Raw genomic sequence first — 20998 nt, forward strand, 5'->3', positions numbered from 1 at the left:
GAGAACAAGAGGCATGTGTGGTGATTGGGGATTTGTTAATTAAGGGAATTGACAGGAGGATCCATTATGAGAATAAGATTCCTGGATAGTATGTTGCTTCCTGAGTACCATATTCAGATCGGGCATATCTCACATCGAGACCTCAGCATTGTTAAGTGGGAGGGTGAGCAGCCAGAAATCATGAACCATGTTGGTATCAATGACAACAAGAGTGAATCTGCAGATGCTGGAAATAAATAAAAACACAAAATGCTGTTTGGCCTGCTGAGTTCTGCCAGTATTTTGTGTTTTTATTGGTATCAATGAAATGGGTAGAACAAGTGATGAGGTTGTGCATAGGGAGGGCAGGGAGTTAGGTGCTAAGTTAAAGGGCAGGACTTCAACATTTGTGATCTCAGGATTCGTACCCATGCCATGTGCTAGTGAGGCCAGAACTAGGAAGTTATAGGTTAATACATGGCTAAAAAGTCAGTGTAGGAAGGAAGGCTTAAGATTTTTGGATCATTGGACTCTCTTACTGTCATGGTCCGGATCAGTTTCCCTTTAAATTTATCTAGGTTGTGTTATGATCTGGACCATTGACTCCTTGTTCCCCTTTAATTCCCTGTTTCACATGTCCCTTGAGCTTGGTGATTAAGGTAATTTACTCTCGACTGAACCGGCAGTTTATAAGCCCCTAGCTTCAGTGAGAGTGTTATGGAGTATTAGTGAAGTCACCGTAGCTACCGCGAGCCAAAGTTATCTAGCCGGAGCAAGCCAAGTCTCCTCCCGCAGCAAGTGCCAGCAATTCGCCTTCCCTTGCCAGAATGGGTCCGGGCAAGGTTAACCCGCCAGGGTGAGTTAAGAGCCCCAGCAGCTTGGAACAAACTTGGGTCCAGTGATAGTACCGTCCGTTGTTTTGTCATCGTGTATCCAGCACAGTAGGCAGGTCGTTTGCTGCTACTCGTATGGACTGTTGTTGTGTGGTCTCTGTATCAATGTCCTGTCTAAAGAGGGGTTCCAGCCCTGTACCCTAGAAGGGTCCTGACCCCGGTGTTAAAGAGTCCCAGTTCCATGCCTCATGTCTGAAGGCGGAGTCCTGGCTCAGTGTTTCATGTTCTGCGCTTGAGTATCAAGTCCTGGCCCTGGTGTTCCAAGTCCAAAGTATCAAGTGCTGGCTGTGGTCATCCAAGTCCCAAGTGTCCAAGTCTGGGCCACGGCATTCCTCGTCCCAAGTCTCCAAGTCCAAGGTCTGTGTTCCTCCAAGTCTCCAAGTCCAAGGTCTGTGTTCTATCCTTGTGTCACAGTTCTCCTTGTAATGAGTAATAAACTCTATTTTATTGAACCTTAGGAAAACATGTTTGTGTCCTGCTTTTGGGTCCTTCTCGAGTACCCTTGCCCCCCACCTTTTAACACTTCCAGGGAAGGTGGGACCTCACACAGAAGTGAAGTTTGCCCCTGAACTGGAACATTCCTAGCAGGAATGTTTGTTAATGCTGCAAGGTATGGTTTAAACTAGAGTTGCAGGGGGGTGGGAACCAAAGTGCCAGAACAGTTAGTGGAGAGGTCTTGGAGGCAGATGTTGGTAAGACCTCAGACAAAGTTGGGAATCAAAAGGTTGAGTACGATGTGACTAGTGTCCTGAACCATCTATACTTCAATGCAAGAAGTATCACAGGAAAGGTGGATGATAGTGTTGAAGATGAGGTTGCTGGTTTACAAACAGAGGCAATGTGTAGTAAGGAGAGGCTGTTGACAGGGCAAAATTGCAGTCAACAAGATGAGTTGCAATGTAAAAGGTGGACCAAATAGAAAAGGGTGAATACAGGACTGAAGATGTTGTATTTGAATGCATGCAGTATACGGAATAAGGTAGAAAACTTGCAGCTTGGCAGGTATGATGTTGTAGTCATTAGTGAATTGTGGCTGAAAGAAGATTATAGCTGGAATCTTAACGTCCAAGGAGACACATTGTATTGAAAGTATAGGCAGAATGGTAAAAGGGGTGGCATTGTTCTATTGATAATAAATTGAAATTCTGTTGAAAAAAATGATATCATTGGAAAGTGATGACATAGGGTTGGAAGGTATTGAATTATTATGGATAGACCTAAAGAACTGCAAGGTTAAAAAGATCCCAATGGGATTTGTACATAGACTCCCAGACAGTAGCAAGGATGTGGCTTACAAATTACAATGAGAGATAGAAAATGCATATCAAAAAGGTAATGTTACAATAGTCAAGATGGACTTCAAAGGCAGGTAAATTGGCAGGTAGGTTGGTGCAGCATTCCAAGAAGGGGAATTTCTAGAGTGCCTATAGGGTGGCTTTTTAGAACAGCTCATGGCTGAGCCCACTAATTGATCAGCTATTCGGGATTGGGTGCTGTGCAGTGAACCAGAATTGATTAGAGAGCTTAAGGTAAAAGAACCATCAAGGGAGGTGATCATAATATTATCGAATTCACCCTGAGATTTGAGATGGAGGAGCTAAAGTCAGATGTATCAGTATTACAGTGAAGTAAAGGGAATTACAGAGGCATGAGAGAGGAGTTGGCCAGACCTGATTGGAAAACAATACTGGCAGGGATGACAGCAGACAAGCAATGGCTGGAATTTCTGGAAGCAATTCAGAAGGTATAGGATATATGCATCCAAAAGAGGAAGAAGTATTCCAAAGGAAAGATGACTAACAAGAGAAGTCAAAACCAAAGAGAGGGCATGTAACATAGCACAAATTAGTGGGAATTTAGAGGATTGGGAAGCTTTTAACAAACAACAGAAGGCAACTAAAAAAGTCATTAAGAAGTTTAAGATGGAATACAAAAGTAAACTAGTCAATAATATTAAAGTGGATACCAAAAATTTCTTCAGATAAAGTGTAAAAGAGAGATGAGAGTGGATATCAGACCATTGGAAAATGATGCTGGAGAGGTAGTAATGGGGGATAATGAATAAGTATCTTGTGTCAGTCTTCACTCTGGAAGACACTAGTGCTATGGTGGAAGTTTCAGATGTCAGGGGTCATCAGGTGTGTGAAGATACCATTACCAGAGAGAAGCTTTTGTGAAACTGAAAGGTCTGAAGATAGATAAGTCAACTAGACCAGATGGTCCACATGGTATACACCCAAGAGTTCCGAAACAAGTGGCTGAAGTGTAATGATTTTCAGGAATCATTAGAATAGTTCTGGAAGACAGGGAAATTACAAATATCACTCCACTCTTTAAGGAGAGAGAGAGGCAAAGAAAGGAAATTTTAGGTTAGTTAGAGTGACCTCAGTGGTTGGGAAGGTGTTGGAGTTGATTATTAAGGATGATGACTCAGGATACTTGGAGGCACATGATAAATAAGGCTGAGGTCAGCATGGATTCCTCAAGGGAAAATCTTGCCTAACAAATCTGTTGTAATTCTTTGAAGAAATAACAAGCAGAATAGACAAAGGAGAATCAGTTGATGTTGTGTACTTGGATTTTCAGATAGCCTTTGAGCAGGTGCCACACATGAGGCTGCTTAATAAGCTACGAGTCCATGATATAACAAGAAAGATTCTAGCATGGATAAAGCAGGAGGAAAAGAGCAGGAATAATGGGAGCCTCTTCCTGCAGGGCTGCCGGTGACTAGTGGTGTTCCACAAGGGTCTCAGCTGGGACCAATTATTTTTACATTATATGTCAATGATTTGATGATGGAATTGATGGCTTTGTTTTAAAATTATCAGACAATATGAAGGTAGCTAGATGGGCAAGCAGTTTTAAGTAAGTAGGGAGGATACAAAATTACAGACAGATTAAGAGAATGGGCAAATAAATGGTCTATAGAATACACTGTTGAGAGTGTATGGTCATGCACTTTGGTAGAAGAAATCAAAAGGTTGTCTATTTTCTAAATGGAGAAACAAATAGAAAAAAAAAACTGAGGCACAAAGGGACTTGAGAATCCTTGTGCAAGATTCCCTAAAGGTTAATCTGCAGGTTGAGTCCATGCTAAGGAAGACATAAACAATGCTTGCATTCATCTCAAGAGGACTAGAAATTATATGCAATAACATAATGTTGAGACTTTATATAACACTGGGGAAGCCTCACGTGGAGTATTGGACTCCTCATCTCAGAAAGGATATATTGAAACTGGAGATGGTTCAAAGGAGATTCATGAAAATGATTCCAAGATTGAATGACTTCTCATATGAAGAGTATTTGATGGCTCTAGGCCTGTATTCACTGGCATTCAAATAAATGGAGGATGATCTAATTTAAACCCATCAAATAGTGAAAAGCATGATAGAGTGCATGTGCAGAAGATGTTTCCTATGGTTGGAGAGTCTAAGTCTAAGGCCCTCAGTATAGAGGGGCATCCTTTTAGAATGGAGGGGAGGAGGAATTTCTTTAGCCAGAGAGTGGTGAATCTGTGGAATCCTTGGAGCTTAGAAAAATAGAGGGCTATGGGTAAAGCCCATTAAGGGATTGGATATGCTAGAGGCAGGAAACATGTACCCAATGTTGAGGGAGTCCAGAACCAGAGGCCACAGTTTAAGAATAAGGGGTAGGCCATTTAGAATGGAGTTCAGGACAAACTTTTTCACCCAGAGAGTTGTGAATCTATGGAATGTTCTGCCTCAGAAGGCAGTGGAGGCAAATTTTCTGGATGCTTTCAAGAAAGAGTTAGAATGAGCTCTTAAAGATAGTGGAGTCAAGGGATATGGGGAGAAGGCAGGAATGGGGTACTGATTGTGGATGATAAGCCATGATCACATTGAATGGCAGTGCTGGCTCAAAGGGCTAAATGACCAACTCCTGCACCTATATTGTCTATAAAGTTTAGGTAGCTCTAAGGTAAAGACATGTTTGGAACAGCTTTGTGGGCCAAAGGGCCTGTATTGTGCTGTAGGTTTTCGATGTTTCTATGTTTTGATGTTTCTTTGCCACAGGCAGCTGTGAAGGCCAAGTCTTACTGTATATTTAAAGGCAGAGGTTGATAGATTCTTGATTGGTCAGGGCATGAAGGGATACAGCGAAATGGGAGGAGATTGGAGATGAGAGTAGAATTAGATCAGCTGTGATGAAATGTTGGAACAGAATTGGATCAGCCTAATGGCCTAATTCTGCTTCAATATCTTCTGGTCTTCTGGTCACCACACTATTGGAAATATATTGAGACTTTGGAGAGGGTACAGAAGATGGTTACCATGATGTTGTCTTTTTCTAAAAGAGAGATTGCAGAAACTTGGGTTGCTTTCCCTTGTGTCTTGGAGGCTGAGGTAATCCTGCTACATGTTTATGAAATTAGGGGAGATATTCAGAATCTCTTCCATAGGGTGAAAAGGTCAAGTACAAGAGGGAGGGGTTTAACATGAGAGACAGAAAGTTTAACGGATATTTGTGAGGCAAGCTTTTTACATAGAAAGTGGTAGGTGGCTGGAACAGGTTGCCAGAGAAGGTGGTAGAAGTAGGTGTGATGGCAATTTTTGATAGATATGTAAGTAGATAGGGAATGGGTCAGGTGCAGGCTAATGGCATTAGTTACATTGGCATCTGGTTTGGCCTCATCCTGTGCTGTAATATTCTATGCTCCATGATCATGTAAAACTGATGTGTGGACTTTTCACAAAATGGTGAATCTCTCTTCCCTTGTACCTCAGCGGGTTGTGGACATTTGTTCATCAGTGTACTTAAAAAAAAAGTAGTGTATAGGAAGATTTGGGTTGTGGAGAACTGGCATAGAAGAGGAGTTGTGGTCTGGGGAGTCTCAGCCATAGCAGCATTAAATGATGTTGTAGGGGGGCTGAGTGGCCTATTCCTGCACTTACATTATGTATTCTCTTGTCAATTTATATCTCATCTAATTTTAACTAATGTTATACTCTCTTTGGGTGGCAAAGAGCTGATATATTTCTACCAAAGGAGGTGTCTGGTGCTCCTTCCCCGGCTAACCAGCAGGCCACCCATGGGCAAGGTGTCGCACCTGCTTAGCCCTCACACCCCATCAGAGTCAGGGGAAGGCATGGGAGCTGAAGGAAGATTATCATATGAGCAGCCGGTGAATATCACAAGTCCTGGTTATGTGACCACTGACGCCAGGCAGACAATCTCTGAAGGGTATGGATAATGGCTGGGGTCACCCGTCTTGTAAAGACACTGCCCAGAAGGAGCCAATGGAAAACCACGTCTGTAGAAAATTTTTCAGGTCCAATCATGGTCTTGGATTGACCATGTACGTCATTTAAACGCGGGACATGATGATGACATTATATAGTTAAGCGAATTTTGTTTTGTTAGCAAAATATAGAATCAACTCGCCAAGTTGTCTGTATTTGCTGAAAAGGTTCCATTTTTGCTGAAGGGTTGCTTCAGGGAATTAAAGGATGCCCACTGTACTATGCGTGTGTGTCGTGATTTCTAGAGGGCAGCGGTGCCGACTTGTCACCGAACCGGCGTAGATGCTGTGAAGAGTACCTGTATCTGTTGGAATCCACGGGGATAATATCCATGGCGATGTAATACTGCTGTTGGGGCTCCAGACCTCTGATTTTCACTCTGATGGCAGGAAACATGCGCCTGTGCAGAAATTGGCACCATTAGACTGAATGTCCACTCTTATCCGCTTTACCGAGGTAGAGACGGCCAGAGTGCGGAGCATGAGCAAAATGTCAAAGGCCTTTCTTCACTGGTTGAAGAACCCGTCCCTCCGATGCTACGATGTGTAACCAGCGCTGCTTGCAATGGCAACAAGGCATTCCCGTTTATTAGGATAAATCCAAATCTTTACGTTAAAATCTTAGCTTTCCCTAATTGAAAACTACAAATCAGTGGCCTTGTTTTTAATTTTGGTAGAGGCAAGAAAGCTGCATTGCGGTAAATATCTGATATTAATATAATTTTCTGTATTCTATTTACAAAATTACAGATATTTGTAAGTTTTCCAAATCAAAAGATTATTCACCCAGTAAGTGCGAAGCTGTAAATAAATCTCCGGCCAAGCAAAGTACTGGGAGGGACCGGGTCCGCAATTATATTTTGCGGATCTTCAATTAACCCAAGCGAGGTTCTTATTGTTTTACTGTCCAAATTTTGCCAATGGACAACGCCTCTTAAAACAAAAGCAATTTTCGTTGTTTACGTTTTACGTTAAAGAACAATCCCGAGAGTACGAACGAAGTGAAAAGTTTAGCTCGTCTTGTATCACCTGCCAGCTTTCGTGATGATCATCTCAGTCCCTATCTCGTGAAACCTCTTCCAAAGATCCATCCCCTGTAGTTCTACCTGTGGACCTTCAAAGTCACCGCCGAATGATCTGGGAGACGGAGACATCTGGGTTTTGGGCCCTTCTGCTTTTGCCTCCACTGCAAGATACCAAGAATAATACTTTGATGAAGGCCGTAACCAGCTTATTTCCTGTCCGGCCGCCTCGCTCGTCTTTACATTGACCTCCCGAAGTAGCCAACTCATTGACCCACCCCCGGACGCCTTCTCTGTCTTTCTCTCACTCTCTCACGCACACACTCCCTCTCATACACTCACTCTCTCTCGCTCTCTCTTACATTCTCACTCTCTCACACACTCTCTTTTACACTTACACAAACACACACACTCTCTTTTACTCTCTCGCTGTCTGTCTGTCTCTCACTCTCTCACACTCTCACTCTCACTCTCACGCTCTCTCTCACTCTCACTCTCTCTGTCTCACTCTCTCTCTCTGTCTCTCTGTCTCTCACCCTCTCACACTCTCACTCTCTCTCTGTCTCTCACCCTCTCACACTCTCACTCTCTCTCTCTGTCTCTCTCTCTCTCACACACACACAGTAGCAAACTAAAACAAAATGCATTTTATATGGTGTAATTCAAACGGAGTGTGGATCTGAGGAGCGCTCTCCCCACAATGAAACGGAACCCATTCGTAGTCACGAGACAATCTTTGCGTCTGTTTTATGAATCTGCTAGTTTAGTTTCTATCAACTTCTGTTGTTAATCTATTCGCATTTCCAGGAGATGCCTGAATGCTAAAAATTCGAAAGCGGAAATGTGCCATACGAATATCGACTCTACCACGAATCCAAAATTTGCACATAAAACAATTAAATACGCCTGAAAAGCAGAAAGGAATGTTATAACCCAAATTATAAATGTATTTAAACGAAATAAAAGTAGTTTTTAATTATTTCTAAGTTGTAATTATTGTCCTTTGCAGGTTTAATCAAACATCATGGAAGGTCGCGGAAAGCTCTCCGCTGGTGATGTGTGTTGAAGTCAGTTGCATCAATAATTAACGTGGAAGACTAACCAGATCGCTTGTCTTCCTCGTACTTCGGTTCCTCGGGCCGATGCCGCATGTCGTTGCGTCGGCCTCTCACTTTCCCATTTCTTATGTCTTCATGTTTTCTCTTCAGGGGATTCCCTACTAGAGATTCCACGGAGAAAGCATGCGCCCTGAAACTGAGCGCCATCAGCCCACAACTTCCAGCGCTGGCGGGATGCACCAGCCCGAATACAGAGGGCAGTCGGACAAATCCGCTGGACTGGGAGACCGGTCGGATACCTTCCAAGTCCCAGATTGAATCCTATTCCAGCCAGCGGTAACCTTTGACCGGATGGCGCGCTCCCGTCTGCACCTCCAGTCAAACGTGCATTTCTTCACTGTCAAGTGGGGCGCTGCTCGAGGGCGAGACTTGCTGTCTGTCAAGTCTAGCCAATAATACCACTGCAGACAAGAACGAGTGAAGCTCCTGTCATCACTAATTATAACCAGAAGAGCTTCCTTTCTACTGGCTGGTGGAGATAATCGTTTGCAGCCATACCTGTCTGTGTGTAGGTACTGCATGTCAATATCGGTATGCGCACATCACTGTCATGTTTTATTAGTCGTGTAACAAGATTAGCTCAGCGCTGGCAACTAACCCATCTTAAACGATCTAATAAGTGAGACAAGTCTCCTTTTGCTGTAAATATCCAAATATGTATGTGTGCATTTGCGGGCAGCTACGCAGACATATCCATAGAATGCAATATTCACTAGTCGCTGGATGTTGATGTGCATCTGGATATACACAAGAACGTATGCGTACGTGCATTTGCTTTCTAAGTTGTTGAGGAATTAGAAACGTTTGGGGTATAGAGCTGTGTAAGTGGCTTGTTTCTTATGTTAGTGTAGTTTTCCGTCAGACTGTGAGACTCGCATCTCGATCCTAGAGACGTGTTCCCAAACAGTGCTCTGAAAGTTTGAGAAAAAGCAGTTGATGAGCTTCTGGAAAGGGAGAAGCGGTTAAAGTTTGCTATATGTTCTGCAGTTTACGGTATTCTCTTCTCTGATACTCATCCCCAAATGCCCAAGTTTCAGGCACTCGGTGTTTCAGTCTAGTGGGGAGTTGGAATAGCTGACCTACCCCCGGAATATAATATCAGATGGAATTGCATGTCATTGACAGTGCGGTGGATTTTCTACGTTTATATCCTAATCCTCACACATGTGCAATATCGAGTGTCATGCCTTTGTAATGTTCAGCTCTCAGCGGCGTCAGCAGAACTCTGAGAGGTCAGAGCGTTAGTCAGCAATCCGGATTGACAGGGCTCACGGACCACAGTTGAGAGGCAGCTTTCCGTAACCATCCTTTTCTCCAAACCCAAACTTCCCAAACTGTCCCAGTCCCTTTATTTATACTTTAGACGATGGTAAATTAGAACTAACTCCCGAACATTGTAAAGTCATATTGAGAACTTATTGCTCCATCATCTGGAAAAAAAACAGAAATTTGTAAAGACATACTCAGAAGTTATTGCTCCATCATCTCAAGTATAAAAAAATGTGTTTTTTTAAAAGGTTCTCAGAATTCAGCATTCTCAGTTCCGTTGCGGTTTCTCAGTATTCGTGAAAAGCCCAAGTTTTACTAATACCCTAGTGTTGTTGTTCGTAAGATTCTTACGGTGCCTGATACTTGACATCAGTTTTTGACAATACCCGGGAAATTTTAAAAAGAGGGATACGTTCAATTTAAAACTGACAGAAAATGCACGTTGAAACAAATGGTGAGAAGTTTTGACCCGGCACTGCTTTCGGATATTGGACACGTTTTCTCATGCTTGTCGTTAGCGATGGAGAATTAACTCACCCAACCAGGTACATTTAACTTCCAGAAACCAGATACACTCCGGATTATCAATTATTTATATATTCACAACTTTTAAGCAGGAACGTTGGATAGAATTTTCATCCGAAAAATGAAATTAGTTATTGTGCAAGCAGCACTTTCTTTTTATTCTGAAATTTCAGTGTGCAAGATCACACAACGGAAAATTTCCCAAACAAGTTTAATCCTGGTGCTTTAAATTCCACATTCAATTGATATTAAAATAGGTATTTTATAGAATAACTTTTTATAGAATATCTTTTCCCAAAACAACATTAACCAGATTTAGAAAATTGTTTTAAATGCACAGTATTTATAGCGATGAAGTGGTATCGTTTGACAAGAATCTTCAAGTGTTTAGATTTTTTAACTGGGATTTCTTCAGCCATGATGTAGCATTTAACGGCTTACAATTCTCCACCAATATTCCTCTTACAATTATAATGGACCATTGTTGCTGCTTTTTAAAATTCGTTCTACGTCTATTTTTACTGGGGAATTTAACACGCGTTGACCAGGAAAACAAAATAAAAGAGGCGGTATTATCATATGCAATGAACGGTGAAGAAACACAGCTGATTGGCATTTAACTGCTTCCATATGTAAAAATACTTCCCTCCATGAAACCTGAATGCAAACAGACAAGCAAATCTTCCTCGGAGAATGGGCAAAGTTCTGCAGCGCATTCTCGGCTCCCTTTCTCAAGAGTGTTTCAACAATTACTTTAATATATTTTTGAAACTGACATAATATTTCCACGTGTAAGTGAATCGAACTAAAGAGAATGTGAGAGGATGCAGAGTTATATTCTTTTCGAGCAGAACGTTCAATACATTTAAGAAACTCAGCTAGGCACATGGATGATAGAAAACTGGAGGGAAGGTTACAATGATTTAGAGTAGGTTAAAAGGTTGGAACAGCACCGTGGGCCGAAAAGTTGTAGTGTTCTGTGTTCACTATTTTAATGGTAAAAGTGCCCTGTTTGGAATTTATACTATAATGAGATTATTGAGCACACTCACCTAAAAGGGAGGTTTAGGGGTTATTTTAAACGCTTCCACAGTTTTAATTGTTTTCAGTCAATCTGCCGCATTATTGTGAAGAACTGGCATTGTATCCTTTCGCACGTTTTATCAGTTAGCAAAACAAATGTATGCAGGGTATTGTTAGATTGAATAGATTAAAAATCGTGCAAAAACAAATAATATATATTTAAAACGTGAGGTAGTGCTCAAGGCTTCAATGTCTATTTAGGCATCGGATGGCAGAGGGGAAGAAGCCGTTTCTGAATCGCTGAGTGTGTGCCTTCAGGCTTCTGTACCTTTTGCCTGATGGTAACAGTGAGAAAAGGACATGCCCTAGGTGCTGGAGGTTCTTAATAATGGACACTGCCTTTCTCTAAAGACCGCTCTCTAAAGATCTCCTGGGTACTTTGTAGACAAGAGCCCAAGATGGGACCCAAATAAATTTACAACTCTCTGCAGCTTCTTTCGGTCCAGTGCAGTAGCCCCTCCCCTCATACCAGACAGTGATGCGGTCTGTCAGAATGCTCTCCACGGTATATCCTTAGAAGCTTTTAAGTGTATTTGTTGACATACCAAATCTCTTCAAACTCCTAATGAAGTACAATCTTGCCTTATTTATAATCTCATCAATATGTTGGGACCAGGTTAGATCCTCAGGGATCTTGACACCCAGGAACTTGAAACTGCTCACACTTTCCACTTCTGCACGTGTAATTGTGCTGCGACTGCACTCCACCAGTTGACATATCTCACTTCTGTACGCCTTCTCGTCTCCGAGATCCTACCAACAAATTTATAGACGGTATTTGAACTCTGCCTAACCACACAGTTATGGGTATAGAGAGAGTAGAGCAGTGGACTAAGCTCACACCCTGAGTTGCTCCAGTGTTGTTCGTCAGCGAGGAGGAGATATTATCACCAATCTGCACAAATTGTAGTCTTCAGGTTAGGAAGTCGAGGATCCAAATGCAGAGGGAGGTACAGAGGCCCAGGTTCTGCAACTTCTCAATCATGACTGTGGGAATGATGGTGTTAAATGCTGAGCTAAAGTCGATGAACAACACCCAGCATCCTGACATAGGTGTTTGTGTTGTCCAGGCTTTAGACAAGCCGTGTGGAGAGCCATTGAGACTGCATCTGCCGTTGACCTATTGTGGCGATAAGCAAATTGCAATGGGTCCAGGTCCTTGCTGAGGCAGGAGTTCAGTCTGGTCATGACCAACCTCTCAAACCATTTCATCACTGTCAATGTGAGTGCTACCGGGCAATAGTCATTAAGGCAGCTCACGTTTTTCTTAGGCACTGGTATAATTGTTGCCTTTTTGAAGCAAGTAGGAACTTCCGCCCATAGCTGTGAGAGGTTGAAACTGTCCTTGAATACCCCCTTGGTTAGCACAGGTTTTCAGAGCCTTACTAGGTACTCTATGGGGACCTTCCGCCTTGTTCACTCTCTTTAGACTAAAGACAGTCTAACATCGGCCTCTGATTCGGAGATCACAGGGTCATCAGGTGCAGCAGGGATCCTCACAGCTGTAGTTGTGTTCTTCCTTTCAAAGCGTGCATAGAGCATCGCTGCCATTCATGCTATTGGGTTTCGTTTTGTAGGAAATAATGCCTTGCAAACCCTGCCAGAATTGTGATACATCCAAAGTCGCTTTCAACCTTGTTCGAAATTGTCTCTTTGCCCTTGAAATAATCGGCCGCAAATTGTCGCACCATTTTTTTTCTCGTTCGGCAGTGAATTGGAGTTCGTTCAATTATTTACTGTTGGAGAATTAGAACATTTGTCAATAATTACGTACTGGAAAGTTGATCCTACTCGCAGTGCATCAGTGCAGGGCCTTATACGGTCCGATAAGTTCTTGTTCTCCTAATGCGCTACATTTTGATGCAGAAGAAATACTCCTTGCGATTTGCAACTTATTGAAACTAACGAGGAATGGCAGCTAGGATGTACTTAAATTTAGGTACCACATTCCCGATCTTAAGGCATCGAGATGAGCAACGTTAATGGTCTAAGGTTCCACAATGATTTGGAGCCGTGTGAGATGTGGAAAGGAACGGTAACGACGCTCCATTAGTACATTCATTCGTGTTTGCTTGAATACTGCACAAGCAAACTGAATGAAGCTCTTTTAGTGACGAAATTTATGGAAATAATTTAAATCAATCAATTCTACTGTCGTAATATTGTGTTGGGATACACCAAGGGACAGAAGTGCTTTTGGTGGTTGCCTGTTCGCCCTCTTGTAGTCATGCGATAGGGTTAAACTGGAAACTAGAGTATGAAGCCTGCACGTGTATTTGTGGATAATTTTATTCTACACATAGATTGGTCAAATCAAACTACCAATAATAGACCATAAGACCATAAGAAAATGGGACACTCTGCCATTTCATCATGGCTGATCCAATTTTCCTCTGTCCCAATCTCCTGCCTTGGCACACATCCCTTCATGCCCTGATGAATCAAGAATCTATCAACCTCCGTCTTAAATATACATAAAGACATGGCCGCCACAACTGTCTGTGGCAAAACAAAAATCCACAGAATCACAACTCTCTGGCTAAAGAAATTCCTCATCATCTCCGGTCTAAATCCAATCTTCCGGGTGAGCTCAAAGCGGCGCAGCTCGGTGTATACGATTAAATATTCCCGTTTCAGCATGCTACAGCAGAGAATCACAACTGCATCCAAGGTAATAAAGATGCGATTGAACAATTCATTGCTGCTTAAAATCGACGGAAATAATGCAGACTGTGGCTGTAATATCCTCGCTAGGCAAATTCATCGGAAACGTGGCTCCGCTCGGGGCTACAAGTGCGTTTAAAGAATCGAGTTCTCCATAACCAGTACCGACTTGCTGGCAAACGTACAGTCTCTGTAAATAAAATTGACGATCTCAGAGCTAGGGTGCTGTAGCAGAGGGTCTTTAGGACCGTGAGTGTCCTCTGTTTCTCGGAATCTTGGTTAACCCCTTCCGTTCCGGACGCAGCGATTCAGATTGACGGGTTCACTATACACCGTCAGGACAGGACTGTCGAGTCTCTCAGAAGCAGAGGTGAAGATGTATGTCTGATGATCAACCTCGCGGTGTACAAATGTGTCAGTGATGTCCCGATTCTACTCACCAGACATGGAATATCTAGCAAGGAAGCGCCATCCATTTTACCTGCCGCGGGAGATTTCAGTGATCACTTTGGTAGCGGTGTACATTCCACCTCAGGCCAAAGTCAGACGAGCTCCAGCTGATCTGGGCGATGTGATCAACATGCACGAAACCACACTCACTGACACCTTCACCATTATTTTGTTGGATTTTAATCAGACTAGCTTGAATAGTCACTAAATAACTATCAGCAACAAATCACTTGTAGTACCAGAGGAAACAACACTCTGGAGAATTGCGACACCAGCATCAAGTATGCCTACTGTGCTATTCCACACCCTCACTTCGGGAAGTCTGATCACCTGGCTGTATTTCTACTCCCTGAGAATAGGGATTCATTTTCGAACCTGGATGAGAAAGCTGCAGTTGTTACTGACTTCATTAAAACCTGTGTGGATGAGTGTGTGCCTACAAAGACTTACTGGACATTTCCATCGTCTGCTGAAGGCTAGATCTGTGGCATTTAAGTCTGATGACCCGGGCCTGTAAAAGAAAACAAGGTATGACTTGCGGAAGGCTATTTCAAAAGCTAAAAAAAAACAGTTCCGAGCGAGGTTAGAGGCGACATCAGATGCACATCAACTCTGGTAGGAATTGTTGGACATTACTTCCTACAAAGCGAAATCCACCGTCACGAATGGCAGCGGTGCTTCACTACCACGTGTGATCTCTGTCTTGGAGGCTGATGTCAGGTTGAGTTTAAGAAGGGGGAGCCCTCACAAGGCAGCAAGCCCCGATGGGGTTTCTGGTAAGGCTCTGAAAACTTGTGCCAACCATTTGGCATTTTCTACCTCTCACTGCTACTATAGGAAGTTCCCACCTGCTTCAAAAGGGCAACAATTAAACCAGTGCCTAAGAAGAGTAGTGTGAGCTGCCTTAATGACTATCTAGCACTCACATCTACAATGATGAAATGCTTTGAGGGGTTGGCCATGGCTAGAATCAATTCCTGCCCCAGTAGGGACCTGGACCCACTGCAATTTGCCTATCGCCACAGTAGATCAATGGCAGACGCAATCTCAATGGCTCTTCACATGGCCGTAGACCACCAGGACTACACTAAAACCTATGCCAGGATGCTGCTTGTTGACTAGAGCCCATCATTCCTACAGTCCTGATCAAAAAGCTACAGGACCCAAGCCTCTGTACCTGCCTCTGTAATTGGATCTTCAACTTCCTAAGTGGAAGACCACAATCTATATGTCCTCCTCACTGACAATCAACACTGGTGTTCTTCAGCGATGTGTTCTTAGCCCAATACTCTGCTCTCTCTACAACCATGACTGTGTGGCTAGGCATAGATCGAATGTCATCTGTAGATTTGCTGATGCTTTTACCATTGTCGTAGAATCTCAGCTGGAGGGCATACAGGAGTGAGATATGCCAACCAGTTGAGTGATGTCACAGCAAGAAATTGCACTCAGCATCAGTAAGACTGAAGAGCTGATTGTGGACTTCAGGAAGGGTAAGATGAGGGAACACATACCAGTCCTCATAGAGGGATGAGAGGTGAGGAGATTGAGAAATTTCAAGTACCTGAGTGCCAAGATCATTGAGGTCCCAACATATTGATGTAGCTATGAAGAAGGCAAGGCAGTAGCTATATTTCATTAAGAGTTTGAGGAGATTAGGGTTATCACCTTAGATACTTGAAAACTTTTACAAATGTACCATGGAGAGCATTCTGAGGCTGCATTACTGCCTGGTATGGGGGCATGGGTACTGTGTTGGATCCAAGCTTTAGAAAGTTGGAAACTTAGTCAGCTTGACCTTCAGTACTAGCCTCTACAGTATCTACTCTACAGTACTACCACTACTCTACAGTAGGAAACAAGTTAGGACAGGTGACGGAAGTGTGTACAGAGGAACACTTTGGTTCCAGTGATCATAACACCATTAGTTTCAACTTGATCATGGACAAAGATAGATCTGGTCCTTGGGTTGAGGTTCTAAACTGGAAAAAGGCCAAATTTGAAGAAATGAGAAAGGATCTAAAAAGCATGGTTTGGGACAGGTTGTTCTCTGGCAAGGATGTGATTGGTAAGTGGGAGGCCTTCAAAGGAGAAATTTTGAGAGTGCAGAGTTTGTATGTTCCTGTCAGGATTAAAGGCAAAGTGAATAATAATAAGGAACCTTGGTTCTCAAGGGACATTGGAACTCTGATGAAGAAGAAGAGAGAGATGTATGACATGTATAGGCAACAGGGAACAAATAAGGTACTTGAGGAGAATAAAAAGTGCAAAAAATAATGAAATCAGGAGGGCTAAAAGAAGACATGAGGTAGCTTTGGCAATCAAGGTGAAGGATAATCCAAAGAGCTTCTACAGGTTGTTATGAGTGATGAACAGACCTGATGGAAATGGGGTGCATTCCCCCCCCCCCGAGAACTATGAACTATTGCTGTTGCTATGCTGCTACTGAGAGAGAGAGGTGAAGCCCAGGCAAGAACATCTGCTACAGTTAAGAGGGACAGAGAGAGAGAGTGAGACTGTTGATTTATTGTATCTTGACTCTTCCTGGATTATTTACCTTTCACTACAAGGACTTTACTTTGTTTGTTAACATTCCTCAAGATACAGCAGAAGTGGCCTGATTTGATGGACACAGTCATTCAGAGTTGATGGATAGCTGAGACCCTGTTAGTAGGGATAAAAGACAGGTCTGGAGAGACACCCTTCAGACACACCAGTGGACACTGACTGAGTGTTGTGAACCCACAAGAAGGTGGGGGATTCAGAGACCGAATCAGGAGATCGGTCAATAAAGCTCACAGTGTGACAGCAGGGCCGGTGGGGACTTGTGTGTGTATCCACTCATGCCAGAGTGACAAGTCCACCACAGAAGAATGGTCTAGTTGAAGGACGGAGGGGTCATAACTGAATGGCCACAACGACATGATGGAATCAGAAAGCAACAGAAGGTTTGCCTGCTGCAGCTCGCTCACTCTCTCTCTTACAACACAGCAACCATAACTACCTCAGCATGTATGAACTGAACTGAACTTTATAATCTTCTATGTCAATTCATTTACCCCTAGACATCGATGGAGCTTGTTTATTGTTGCTTATTATTATTCCTACACTTTTAGGTTTATTACTGCTAATTTGTTTTATTTGTATATTTGCATTTTTGATACTGTGTTGTGTAGTTTACTAATAAACATCTTTAGTTTTGGTACCACCAGACTCCAATGGATTCTTCTTTCTCTGCTGGTCTGACTCCCAGTTACAGGGTATGTAACAAATTGGGGCCTCATCTCCGGGATTTGATTACCAAATTGGGAGGCCAGTGAATCGGGAAAGAAGTCCCTTTTCTGCTCTGGTTGTGCAGATAACCAGATGGGAAACCAGCAGAGATGGAAATTGACAAATTTTTAAAAGAACCAACTACAGGTGCATTAGAGGATGCCAGAAAGTTGGAATTGGTGAGTGTTGCGAGATGATTGAATCTCTCGGCAGTGAAATTGACGATGAGAAAGTTGGAAATACAGAGAGTAATAGCTGAGTATTATGTATCCCAAGGTGTGTTCCTGTCGGGAGCATTGGAACTGTTCCCTGAGAGGAAACCAGCCGAGGGTGAGGTTCAGTTACAGATAGAAAAATTAAGGTTGGCTGAGGAAAAGGAGAAAAGGGAGCATGAGCTCTGGATAGAGATGGAGGCTGAAAGGGAGAAGGAAGAAGCCGAAAGGCAGAGAGCAGAAGCTGATAAGCAGAGGGAGGAAAGAGAGAAAGAGAGGCAGCATGAGCAGGGAATGGAGAGGTTAAAGGCATCGCAGGGAAGAGACCGGGCAGCAGACTCAAATGAGGGGTTCAAGATTGGTCAGGAGATCCAGTTGGTACCTCCATTCGAGGTGATGGATGTTGATAAGTACTTCCTCCATTTTGAGAAAGTGGCTGTGAATCAGAACTGCCCTGAGGGGAAATGGGCTGTTCTGTTACAGAGCGTACTTAGGGGGAAGGCTCAGCAAGCGTATTTGGCATTGTCTATGGATGAGTCGAAGAATTATGATGAAGTAAAAAGGACTATATTGAGGAGTTACGAGTTGGTACCAGAGGCATACCGGCAGAAGTTCCGGAACTTGAGAAAGCCGTGGAACCACACGTATTTAGAATTTGCCTGTGAGATGCAAATGTATTGTGAGCATTGGTGCGCCTCAAAAGGGCTCGTTGGAGATTATGATAAACTGTTACAGTTAATACTGATTGAGCAGTTCAAAGGTTGTATCCCTGAAGGTATGAAGACGTACTTGGACGAGAAGGAGACAGAAACTCTGTCTGCGACTGCCAAGTTAGCAGACAAGTATACCTTAACCCACAAAACAGTTTTCCCCAAATATGAGCTACCAGAGAGGCAGTAGGGACGGTAGAGAAAGCTCACCGTCTAAGGCAGAGAATAAACCGGGAGCTAGTGGAAAAGGTAAGGAGGAGGAAAAGCAGGCTGGCAGGAAGGTTCCCAACTTTACGTGTTATAATTGTGGGAAAACTGGTCATATAGCATCTAAGGAAAAGGGAAAACAGCAATCCCAATTGGTTGCATTGAGTCAGTCAACAGATCGATAAGGAAGGCAAAGTTAGATAGAGCCCAAGAGGGGCATGAGAAGTTTATCTCGGAAGGGACGGTGTTTGTGAAGGAAGAAGAAACCCCAGTTCCAGTGCGGAGAGATACTGGGGATGTGTATTCAGCAGTGAAATTAACAAATAAGCCTGTAAATGCTGAGGACCCACCCATTGATTACAAGATTTACCCCACATGTGCATTAACTCACAGCATGTCTAGAAAGGCGGCTGAGACAGGAGCCAGTTTAAATGAGTCCAGTGTTGATTTAGCGGAGACATTTTTACTGACCTTGTATAAAAAAGGGGTTACAGGATGAGGAGGAAAAGGATAGTGGGGTTAAGGAGAGGAGGTAGATCTACCATTAGCAAGAAGGGAATTTATAAAGGAACAGAGACGTGATGAGGAGCTTGTGGCATTGAGAGAGTCAGCTCTTTCTGATGTAGAAATTGTTAAGGAACCAGAGGGATGCTACCTGAAGGAGGGAGTGTTAATGAGGAGGTGGAGGCCGACCACGGTGCCAGTCAATGAGGACTGGGTGGTGGGACACCAGGTGGTGGTTCCGAAGGTCTATCGGGATGAAATTTTGAACCTGACCCATAAGATACCCCTAGGTGGACATTTTGGAGTGAGGAAGGAGGTTATGGAAGCACAGATGAAAGATGAGAAACAGATGAGGCAGTTAGAAGGTCCAGGGTTGGACACAGATGATCTGTCTGATTTGACAGAGCTGTTTTCAGTTCAGGAATTTAAGAGTGTTCCCAATGATGTAAGGGTAGTCCTAGATGAAAAGGATGCCACTGCCTTGAGGGAGTCTGCTGGGTTAGTAGACGAGGTTGTTTTAACCCGCAAGGTTGAATTTACTCCGAAGGGGAGTTGCCCAGAGAGTACCTGGAGGATCAGGGGAATTTAGAATTTGAAAAGGGGACGGATATTGAAAGCCTAGAAGAGGCAGATGTCCCGTTTGCTTGTGTTCAGGTTGTTGAAGTTCCTGTGGAGTCACAGGGTACTGAACCTAGTGTTGAAGCTCAGGAAAAGTCTGATTTAGTTGAAAAGGATTGCAGTCCTTTTGGGTCAGATGGACTTGGTTCAGTGAAGAAAGGGTTAACCTTGGCACCGGTAGAAAGTGAGAATTCTCAGTCACTTGTGTTAGAAGTGTGTGTTAAAAGTTAGTAATGAGATGAAAGCTGGTGATGTGAATATTATTGAAGGAAAGGGGGAAAAGTATTGTTCCTAGACTTTTGAATAAAGAAAATTTAAAGTCGGGTTTAGTGTCAGAACTGTTGACAAAAGTGAAGGGACCATTAACTAAAGGGTTAACTGAAGGGTTTGTTAACAAGGTGCCTGTGAATCAATTATAGTTTGTTTTGAAATTTAAGGGTAAACAACATGGTGATGTTGTTCAAGTATGTGATTTGGAGAGACAGAACTTGAAGTGTTGTTTTGACCAAGAGGGATCACCTGCAGATGTTAAACTGGAAACTGACAGAATTAAAGATCCTGAAGATAAAATTAAAGACCTGCTTAAAATTAATGAGTGGTGTGGAAGTTCAGTAAATGGGCTTTGGAAAATGGTGATAAGCTAGCTCATGTGAAAGGAGTCTGTGAAGGCCTATTCCACACTGGTGAGCAAGCTAACCACGTGAGAGTTAAGAGGAAAAGAGGCAAAGGTTAACCAAAAGCCACTTTGAATAACAGGATCTGGTTTTGCGGGAATTTGACTTTTTATTTGACAAAGCATGTGAATAATAAAGACAACATGATGGAAGATCGACTGAATGTTAAGTTTAAAAGTGAAATAGAGATTAGTATTTGCACAGACTTCTGTAATGTGTTACATGGTAATCACACATATATTGGTTCACACTTTGTAATATACATCTAAGCTAAGAACACAACCCCTTGTTTTTCTTGGTTAACATGAAAAATAAAAATAGGAGGTTATTAAGTTGGAGTCTGTTGTTACAGGAATTTGATATTAAAATACAACGTGTAAAGGGGAGTGATAATGTAATTGCTGATTATTTATCTAGATGTTAATTTGAAAGTGTATCTGTATTATTCTTGTAGTTAAGACCACTCCTGGTATTTGTTAAACTCTGTAATTCAGTAATATGCTTTATTAGTTAATTTTCACCCTGGTGAAAAAT

Source organism: Hypanus sabinus, chromosome 8 (assembly GCF_030144855.1).
Source record: "Hypanus sabinus isolate sHypSab1 chromosome 8, sHypSab1.hap1, whole genome shotgun sequence".
Lineage (NCBI taxonomy): Eukaryota > Metazoa > Chordata > Chondrichthyes > Myliobatiformes > Dasyatidae > Hypanus > Hypanus sabinus.